This window comes from Tasmannia lanceolata, unplaced genomic scaffold (assembly GCF_043159265.1).
Source record: "Tasmannia lanceolata isolate RefF3 unplaced genomic scaffold, GAP_Taslan_0.1 ptg000023l, whole genome shotgun sequence".
NCBI classification, from domain to species: domain Eukaryota; kingdom Viridiplantae; phylum Streptophyta; class Magnoliopsida; order Canellales; family Winteraceae; genus Tasmannia; species Tasmannia lanceolata.
In genome coordinates this window covers 24781240-24790837 of record NW_027518700.1, presented here as the reverse complement: position 1 = coordinate 24790837, position 9598 = coordinate 24781240, and the positions used below count along the sequence as shown (strand labels likewise).

Here is a 9598-nt window from a genome sequence, read left to right as displayed (position 1 = left end):
AGAAGGGAGGTCTAGTTGTGGAATGGTCCTCCGGAAGTCCGGTTCCATTTGTATTTGCCATTTCACAATTAGAAAAGTTGCCAAAGATCTTATGATCTTTCCCTTGTTGAAATTTAAGAAAAAATTTATCAAAGATTTTAAGATAAGAAAATCTTTTAAGAGCCAAGGCTCTGATACCAAGTGAAATTCCAAGGGTGGTCCCGAATTGGCAACTAATGAGGAGTGAAAATTATTAGGTTGCTAGCAAATTTTAACCTTTTGAAAACTCAAACCTAATATGGAAATTAAGAGATCAACAATGAAATTCAAGCACAGAAGTTAAATCTAAAGGTGCAATGCAAATAAAGAGCAAGAGTTAAAGAGATAGTGCACCCGAGATTTAAAGTGGTTCGGTCCTCAAAACGCGAGGCCTACTCCACTCCACCAACCAAACACGTTGATGGCTTCAATATGTGATCTTCTTAACTTCGGCGAAGACCGGTGTCGATTTGCAATTCCGATTACCTTTAACCTTGGTGGCAATCTTCACCACAGAGAGTGGGCTACGCTTCTCCGAACACTCGCCCGAATACAATCTTGATAAAGAAAGAACTAAAAACAATCCCTCACAAGGGTTTACAAATTGTAGAAGATGTACAAATTGAACCTATGATCCAAATCCTAATCTTAGAGGATGAGAGGCATAAATAAGCTTTGATTCACTCTTGGGATGTTCAAGTAGAGTTTAAGAGTGTTAGGATTGATAGTCTTGAAGTTTAGAATGCCCATATATATAAGAAAACCAAAACATGACCGTTCAAGGGCATAGTGGTAATTCCTGTGAAAATTCCCAACGGCTATAAATTAGACTGTTATAGTGTTCTCGGAGTTCCGAGAAATAATCTCGGAGTTTCGGGAATACAAACAGAAAATGGAAAAATGCTGCTGGACCATTTCTCGGAGCTCCGAGGAATGTCTCGGAGTTCCGAGAAGCCTATGTCAAGCAGATTTTCATTTCTGGTTTTTGGGCTTCCAATATCTCACCAACTTGGGATTGTTATGAGGGTTCCAAAGTGTTGGAACACCACAAGGACAATCACTTATACATTTTAGGGGTGTGTGAGATTACTTAATTTATGCCTCTAAAATCTAATTTAAGATCGGATCTTTTACAATCTAAAATGACTTCGATCTTCAATGCGATTCTTTAAGTCTTCATTCGTCTTGGATTCCGATGACTTTGGCATTCATGATGTGGTCCAATGAGATCTTCTTGGCCTCAATCTAAGCAATGATGTCTTAGCACAATTAAGATCTACAACTTAAACAATCAAACACATTAGTGATCTTAAATCACTTGTGTATTGGAATCATCAAAATAAGATGGGAATGCCAAGGTGGAAACCATTGGGCTTACACAAGATTTCATTATAGGAATGTTTGTGCCAACATGGCATTTATATCCCAAATAAAACCCAAGTCCATAAAAGAAGCCGAAAATGATGAGTTTTGGATGGTTGCTATGAAAGAGGAACTAAACCAATTTGAAAGAAACTGTAAACACCCACATTTTGCTATGCTTTAAAAAGTGAAAGGTTTGTTTAGTCTTTGTCAGTAATCTGCATTAGGTTAGGCATTCTTGCATTTTAGGGTGAATTTTACCTCATTTTAGGTGTTTTAAAGTTGATTCGCAATCACGAAGGTCTCCGGAAGATGAGAATTCAAGTTTCAAATCAAGTAAGAAAACCTGCTATTTTTGGAATTTCTCAGGGTTTTCCCTACTTTTATCAATTTTTGCACCACAGGGGTAATTTGGTAATTTCCAATATGTTTCATTTGACCCCCGGAGTTGTGTCTGAAAAATCTTGAGTGATTCCATGAATTTCGAAAAACCTGCTAAATTTAGACCTCTCAGGGGTGTTGCTTGATTTGAAAATTTTGAGTGTTGAGGGCATTTTGGGTAATTTTAGGGGGTACCAAATGATCCTGTTTGATATTGCTCACCAAAAGGACCCAAGTTTAAAAGTTACTATTTTTGAAGTTTGACCACAAAGACTTTCATTTTTTAACTTTCCCCTTTAAGGGGTGAACCAATTTGAGGGTATTTCAGTCGCATTTGGATGTGTAATGGTCGAATAGGAGTATTTTGGTCCGAAAAATTATTTTTTCTAAAGGGGATGGTTCAACCATATGTTAGGGGTGCACCATAAAGGTCACATGAGTTAGGTCCATCCATAAAATATTGAATTTAAAAGAATTTTATTAAATTTTTATGAAAAAAACCCGAAACCCATGTGAGAAGAGCCATTGGGCTAAAGCCCACAAGGTGGGGGTCCATGTGGACCCACCCATGTGGGTCGGCCACATAAGTGGGTGCCCCACATGAGGAGGTCACATGCAAAAACGTCCAATGTGGGATGAGGTGGTTGGTGACATCATATTTGTTTTAGAAAAATAATACAGAAATGAAGAGTTATAATTAGAAAGGGCTTGTATGGTCAGGTTACTAAAATAGCCATAACGTTTTACCTTTTGGTCTAAAAAATTTACTATTATACTTGTTTCTAACGTCTTGAAAAGATCTACAACTCTCTAGTTTATGACTTTTCCTGAATCAGGTGGTTTATCAAGAAACAAAACTCCATAGCCCTATCTACAACTGAAGCTGAATACATTGCGGCCGGAGCTTGTTGTGCATAAATCTTATTGATGAAGAACACTCTCATGGATTACAATCTTGACTTTAGTAATGTTCCAATCCATTGTGATAACGCAAGTGCCATCAACTTGACAAAGAATCCAATTCAACATTCTAGAACCAAGCACATAAAGGTAAGGCATCATTTCCTAAGAGATCATTCTAAAAAAGGGGATATATCCATTAAGTATATCCACACAAATGATCAATTGGCGGATGTGGACCCCGATCCGAGAGAGAGGCGGGAGGACGAACCCCACACGCTCGAAGTCTCTATGGATCATCCACGTGAATGGAGACTTCTACCAAGGAACTCTCGAAAGAATGTGCCCCTCACAGCATGAGTGGCGATACAAAGGGAGATATCTCTCGATTCGGGGACTAGCCCAGATTCGTGGCGTACCTTAAACAAAGAAGAGTCGCCATCCAAGGAAGTGGGCCAAGGATCCCATACTATTCTTTGTTGCAATGGATAACCAGAGATATAAAAGAAGGTTCGTGCCTGGTTACGAATTTGGAAGGTCCGAAGAGCACCTCGTCCGCCCAAGTGCAAACACCTAGTCTCTTATGCCATTTACTTATTGATTTTGAAGAGTTTTGGGTGAAAGTCATGTGAAATGGGAACACATAGCTCCGAGAAGGCGTCTATCTAATCATGCATGTCTCGGAGGAATAATAAGCACACACAAAATAAATGAAAATAGTGTCACCTAAAATAACTAGGTTATGAGTGTCATACCTAATTGGTGTCTGAGTTCTGGTGTGCAAACACATGCATGTTACAGCTAAAGGTATGGGATCTGTACATGAAAGTAAGAAAACACAGCAAAGCATACAACACAAATCAATTTTATACATGATTGGACAAGACAAATCCTAAAACTCTAATGCAGGACTTGACTCGGACCAAGATGGCCGTCCATCCCAGCTGCTCTACGTATCCCGGCCTCGGAAAGAATCGGAGTCAACGTAGTTCGATGCCCTATTCTAAACTACGATGCCTAACCATCTAGAACCGCTATCCTATACTCGATCCACTAGACTCAACTGGTTTTTAAAGCTTTTTGTACGATTGCTTAAATTCAAGTGAATTGTAATTTTTAGGACTCTCTATATGCCCTAACTAATGCAATTTGATTAACCTTAAGCTAATACAGGTGGACCCTACATCCTATGTGTAACTAGGTTGTGCATCCTAAGGAAAACCATGGGCTAACTATATGCTCCCTAGTCTAGCCATCGGTTCGACTAAGTGTCTAACCGATCAACTTGAGGCCTCCTAACTCTAGGGACACTCACACGACAGGACACACCATATCAAACAAATCAGGACAGCTTCCTAACTCTAAAACAATCCTAGGACAGACTCCTAACTCTAGAGGAAGATCTTTTTGAAAAAGGTTTTGAAAGAAGTTTTGTATTTTTGGAAGGTTTGAAATTTTTATTTTTAAGGGTTTGGCTGGACTTGGGATACGGATCCCAAGCTGCACTACGTACCCTGTTGAAAGGGATCAAGCCAACGTAGTTCGGAACCGATTTCCTAACTACTCTTAATGACTCAGATTTTTGATATTTTTGGTTTTTAGATGTTTTTCATGTTTTGAAATATTTTTGACTCAAGAGGAAAAATTCCTATCATCATAAGAGTATGACAGACTCCTGATATCCCGCAAAGGTTGGACAACATCCTATGCTTTGCGGGGAAAAAAGGACAGAAACACGACTCTGCAAGGGTTGGACAACATCCTATGCCTTGCGAGATTGGATAAAATCATATGACTTGATAAGAGGTTGGATAGAATCCTAACCTCTATGATGATAGGACTGACTCTCAAACAAATGACTGTAAGAGAGGTGCTAATAAGACATAGCATGTCTCCTAAGGATGGACTCACTAATGAGACAAAGCTTGTCTCTAAAGGATAGAACATTCTCTGCATGAGACATAGTTTGTCTCCCTGAAGGTTTCCTACGAGACAAAGCATCTCTCTCTAAAAGAGTAAGCTCTGGATAACTCCTTGATTGCCCTTGCAATGAGAGGACAAATTATAAGGGTTTCTAAACACTGAGTAAGTCTAAAAAAATAAAAAAAATAAAAAAAGAAGGGAGACAAGGAGAGGTGTCAATGAGACTAAGCAAGTCTCCAAAAAGAGAGGGACTCCAGATATCTCTTTCATTGCCCGTGCAATGAATGTGTTTCTAATATACAAGGGATACACACTTAAAAGACTGGACAAGTCTTTTAAGTAAAGAGGGGAGTGTTACTTGGACTGAGCAAGTCCCCTAATGATGGGCTTGGGCTAGCGCCTTCATCGCCCTTTGCAATGATAGGAGGATGCAAAGAACAAAAGAAATACACAATTTATTAAGAATATGACCGTGCTAGCATATCCTGTGAGTAAACTGACATGAAACTAAATCTCAACTATCTAGGAAATTTTAATTCATTGGTGTTTTGAAATTTTTGGGTCCTAATAACCACTGTTAGCTTGAGGAAATATTTTGATTGGAGAGGATATCAAAATGCTAATAAAATTATACACACCATGGATAAATTGGTTTACTTGGAATCTTTAATAGATTATGTAAATTCTAAAGTATTCATGAACAACAAAAGCAAAATTAAACTTACCTGAATCCGGATTGTTTGGATTACCTTTGACCTTCAAATCCGAGTGTTATTCTTGTGCATTGAATCTGCTCTTTCTCCACTTTTCAAATGGCCAATGAGACTTCCAACTTCTTTTCCGATGAAGTTTCCCTTAGAAAAATCCAATTCGCTATTGCTTCTAATGAAAGCGCAAGTGGTTTTATATGACGGTTCCACTCGGTATAAAAGCATCTTTGATTATAGTGACAATCCCACTCTTGATGAAGTACCCATTTGTTTCCCTTGCCGCCTCTTGCACATTATCCTGGTTGGTGATCTTTTGCAGCCAAAACCCTCCTGTCAGCATCCGTCTCGTAATAATCTGCGCCCATTAGCAATGTGTCTTCAATGATTGTACCCTCTGAAATACATGAACGAAGCCCAACCACTGAATGGTGAATTTTTCAGTTTTTAATCACATAACCCTCGCCAATAACACTATCTGTAACATAAGCATCAAGCATCTTGGAAGGTGGTAAGTAACGAGGTTGCATATAGATCGGAGAAGAACGATCATAAAAGCTGAAATCTGGTACTGGCTTTTTGGTTATCCCCAGATTTGCATTATAGAAAGCTTCAATGGTACCAATATCTTCCCAATAGCCATCATACAAGCAGGCTTACACCCGCATTCCAATGGATGTTGCACCAGGAATAACTTCACTTCCAAAATCATTGGCTCCAGGGAACTTTTCACGAAGTAACTGCAACATCACGTCTTTGCTGACCACATAGATACCCATACTAGTGATATAAGGCATTTCTTTTGCTCTCGCATCATCAAGGCCTAAAATGGTAGTATCAACCTTCATTGCTTTCAACTGCTCCCCTTTTGGTTTCTCTGCAAATTCAATTATGCGACCTTCTTCATCAATTTTCATCAGACCAAATGCAGTGGCATGATTTTCATCCATTGGCAGAGCAGCCACAGTGATATCTGCATCGATTTCTCTATGTGCTTGAATAAACCTCTCATAATCCATACGATATAAATGATCTCCAGCAAGAACGAGGAATTCCATAACATTTTGTTCTTCAAATAACCACAAATACTGTCTTACAACATCAGCTGTTCCATGGAACCAGTTAGGATTCTCAGGGCTTTGCTGAGCAGCTAGAACTTCTACGAATCCATCATTCTTGTATCCACCCATATTACTTCCATATGCTCATGAAAGATGTCGGTTGAGAGAAGCGGAATTGAATTGTGTCAAAACATAGATCTTTGATATGTTGCTGTTCAAGCAGTTGCTCACAGGAATATCATTCAGCCTATAATTGGCTCCCAAAGGAACAACAAATTTTGCTCTCTTCTTTGTAAGAGGGTGTAGGCGGGTCCCAGCTCCACCCCCAAGTATAATTCCCAGAACACTTCGACTGGCGTCAGGATCGAGAAAAGTCTATGAATTCTGAGAATTGGAGACTGCTTTTGGAGAAATAAGGACCGAAGATCGTCCATTGGAGGCATTTTTCCGGCGATTGAAAATAGCTCTCGACAGAATCTTGTCGCCTGAGAGGTGAGATGAAGAAGAAGAGAGGCTCTGGTTTGAAGATCTGAGAAAAGTTGATGTGGATTTCCGACTGAGATTGGATGGATTTGAGGATGTTAGGGTTTTTGAAGAAGGAAGCCTCGAAATGCCTAAATTTTCTGTCGCCATATTGGAGTGAGAGTGCTTCTTGTTATTTTGCTTTTACTCGGAGATCCGAGGTCAGCCGGAGCTCGAATTTGCCGGTGGATTCACCGGAGAAAAATAATTGCAGAGGATTTAGGATTTTGAAGAATTTTTTTTTTTTTCGAAAATATAAAAAATCAAAAGAACAGACATCTAGCAGAGGAGGAAGGAGAAAAGCTTGTTGTGAATAAAGATTGGTCGGAATTTAACCGGAATCCGGCAAGGACTTGGTCGGAGAAAGATGATCGGAGGCCGGAGGGTTAGGGTTTGGATTTGGATTTGGGGGAAAATCTCTCTAATCTCTCTCTGAATCTTTAGATCGGAAAATGAGGCTCCTCTTCGATCTCCTACTCTTATCTCAGATCACAGATCTCTCTCTCTGCAATTAAATTTATACTCTATACAGCTCGGAGTTTATGGATCAAAACAAAAAGAAACTATGGATCTAAATGAGGAATCGCACAAATCTCAGGTTAGGTTTCTTTGGAATCAACAAAACAGTGAAGGTCATGGCTATATGGCAGGATTACCAGGGCTTATGACCCCAACATGTACGTGAAAGCCTCCAACCTCATTCCCGTTGCCAAAATGCTTCACAACTTTATGTTCAACAACTTCATCCCTCGCGGTGGAACGACCGATGCTCTAAGGCCTTTGGAGGCCTATATCATCTATTGTATCCTTGAGCGTCGCAAGATTTGTCTACCATACATCTTCCGCTACATGTTCCATACTCTTAGCCGATACCCCACAGTCATCTGTAAGGGTGAAGAAGAAGCAGAGGATCAGGATGTTCAAGCTGCAGAGGCGGATGCCCCATTGTCATCTCAGAATTTCTCTCACGCCTACACACGACAGGACTTGGCCGCCATGCAGGAGGCACTTGAGCGACCCATGGCTTCTCAGTTTGAGAAGCTTACTACCCATGTTGATACTGAGATGTCCACTCGCTTCCAGTCACTTACCACTCACGTTGATGACCAGTTCATAGCATTTCGCGAGTACCTCTCCGGTGGTCAGTGGGGTCAGTACCCTAGTAGTTTATCTTATCATCCTCCTCCTCCACCGCAGTAGCTGGATCCTGTACTTTGGTCATTTTCGGCATCTCTGTCGTTATTTAGGCTATCTACTTATCTTGCTCTAGGACTTGTGACGTATTTAGGAGATGTGTTGATGTCTTAGATCTTTACGAATGTACTTGGATCTGTATGGATGTATGTTTCTCTTGTCGCACTAGGGTGATATCTGTGCATTTTGATATGCGGATGTATGGCCAAGCTCCTCATATGTGTTGATCTATGTATGGCCTTTTATTCTATATGAACTATGGTTTTCCTTTGAGCTTGTCTTCATTGTTCTTTCTTCTTAGCTCCAATGTATTGTGATATGCTTATACTCTTGCTCCCAAATAATTCTATCTCTCTTGCATTGCGTTTCATTTGAGATCTTGGTTCTCATATGTTTTCTATCCTTTTGTTCCACCTTTTTGGTGATGACAAAAGGGGAAGAATATTTGAGCTCCCAAGTCATAACTATATGCATATATTGAGGGGGAGCAAAGCTCAATTTCTTTACTTTTTCAATCATTGTAATTAATGCTTAAATTGGTAATCAAGTCAAACTCTTAGGTGGAGCATTAATTGTTCTATTCATCCTATAAGGGGAGCTACTACCCTAAGGCAAATTGTGTTTGTTATCATAAAAAAGGGGGAGATTGTTAGCCAAAGAGTTCAACAAATAATCCTTGTAATATTTTTTGATGATTAACAAACCCAATTTATTATAAAATAATTTTATGTACTAATGATCTTCATTGTCTAAGTGAATGTGTTCCAAGCATTAACACCTTCAAGTTTGCACAATCAAGGATCAATTCAGTCAAGCTCAAAGTGAACTCAAAGTCATAAAGAAGGCATCAACAACACAATGGCAAATCAAAGCATCTTCAAGGCAAGACAAGGACAATTCAAAGGCGGATCGAATTCAAGCCCAAAAAGGATGGAAATCAACTCAAAGGCCAAAGTAATGCTGAAGCATCAATGGAGTTGATAGAAGACAAGTCAAACTTCTCCAAAGTGGCAACAAGATTAAAGACCAAGCTATATTTAGATTGTATTTGGTAAATCATGAATTGTCTAGGTTAAAGGCACAAAAGTTAGTTAAAAGTAACCTAAAATGAACTTAAATGGTCTAGTGAATGATCATGGTAGTGTCCCACTACTTTGGACCCATATGACATTCCATTTAACAAGATAGAAATGAATTTCGAGCTCGGAATTCTGAGAATTTTCTCAGAACTTCGAGAAAGGTTCTGTTTGAAAAAATAATAGGTGCAACGGTCATCTCGGAATTCCGTGCGAGAGTTCCGAGACGACTGTTGGGGAGTCTAAAAAGGTCATATCTTTGACTCCTGTGGGACCCGATCCCGTGAGAGGGTCACGAGCGTACGAGGCGCTACACTCTCTCTTGGTCTCTCGTACCCACGCGAATGGCGTGTGCTTTTTATTATTGATTTTAATTACCCAACCAAGCAGGCAGCAACCAAGCCATAGGGTGCAAACAAATGTGCAACCCAGTACCCATAAGGGCAGGGGTAAG

At 39.7% G+C, this 9598-nt stretch overlaps 1 pseudogene; it reads right to left on the bottom strand.

Moving 5' to 3' along the window:
- Nucleotides 1–5469: 5469 nt before the first annotated feature.
- LOC143856357 (glucose-1-phosphate adenylyltransferase small subunit, chloroplastic/amyloplastic pseudogene) lies at nucleotides 5470–7021 on the bottom strand (annotated as a pseudogene).
- Nucleotides 7022–9598: the final 2577 nt, after the last annotated feature.